We start from the raw sequence: 1,580 nt of genomic DNA on the forward strand, positions 1-1,580 counted from the left end.
CTCCAAGTTATACTCTGTAATCTTGGCATGGCTCTGAACTATTGCCGACTCAATTATATCTCGTATATTATTAATGAAATTATATTGGCGGCGATTAATCCGGTCCATAAATAAATTATGGCGCATTGAAATAAATAAAAGGTTTAAATGTGTGAGATATTGGGGTCTTTCATAAAATAATAAAACACTTAATAATATACGCTAAAATTGGATGAGGGTTCTTCCCTATGTGACATTGAATCTCCGCTGCGCATGCGCATATTTCATTTGGTGTAAGTTTTTCAGTTATGTTCATGTTTAATGAATAAGCTGGCGAATCAGTCTGTGTTTATTTTATCCGTTTTACATGTTTTTATTTGCGTATCCTTTGTTATTCATTTAAAAGGTCATATCATGTTTCTGTTCTTTTCTCGCGCGTGTGTATGGTATTAGAGCGTGGTTACACCGACTCCAGTGAATAGCGGTGTACGACTCATCGCGCAAAGCGAAGTCAAACTCCAGCTTGGTGAAGATTACAGCAACACATCATTTTAAATAGGGAATCTCGTATTAGCCCACGTTACTGTGTAGATGCGTCTTTGCCTGGATACGTTTCCGCTATGATATTTTTGTTTTGCATTTGCCTGTAGCCAAACATACCAGGAAATCAAGAGAATTAATTTCCCTCTCCAATTTGTTTGAAAGCACTATTAGTACAGATTTATAGAATAAAAAGTCCAATGTATTAAAAAGCTTTATGCACTAATACAATTTTGCTGGGGCTTAAGTGAAGCATTTAGTATTTGGACTGTATGTTAAATGCCTGAATTTCTGCAGCATGTACCTACTAATGAATACACATGTGCTCCCGATAACCATTACCGCCCCAGGAAGAGTCTGAAAACGATTTTGGTACCCTTATAATATCGCTAATAAAGAAAGCTCGCACATCAGACGTGGGTCTCTGAGCTATACACAAACAAGATAGTAGATCTCCGTTGCTAAGCCAACGCCACACGGGGTGCCGATGCTCACACACCATTTTCATATATATGAAATGAACAATATAACAAGCTTATTATTAAGCGGCTGTGCATATCCTTTCATAGCGGGTATTGGACTGGTGTGTGTATGGAAATAGTTGTTAAGAGTTAGTGGCGCGGACTAACAGTCGGTGCCGGAATCTACAGGAGATGATGAAACAGTGCGGGTAATATAACTGAATATAAACAACGGGACGGAGTTTGCGAAATATACAAACACGACAAAATAGGGTGTGAAACTAACACGTTTGATAAACAGATGCATATTAGAGCCCGGCCCATAAACAAGACAATTAAAATCCGAGCCGGAAGGCAAATCTTAACTATGTAATTGTTCGCATGGCTTGCTTTGATGTGTAAATTAAGAATATTATTTATTTTCATTTGTTTCATTTCGACGACTCACGCTTATCACACGGACAGCTGCGACTCATTTCCAACGGCTGGCAATAAAAAGCTACAAACACGGGTAAATTAGACGTTTTCGGGGTCATCAACCAGGGCAGTGGAAAATATTGTAGCAATTTGCCCAGTAAGCTACTGTGTGCTTCGTATCTA

The sequence above is a fragment of the Saccoglossus kowalevskii genome, chromosome 10, assembly GCF_978046115.1.
Source record: "Saccoglossus kowalevskii chromosome 10, keSacKowa6.1, whole genome shotgun sequence".
Classification (NCBI taxonomy): domain Eukaryota; kingdom Metazoa; phylum Hemichordata; class Enteropneusta; family Harrimaniidae; genus Saccoglossus; species Saccoglossus kowalevskii.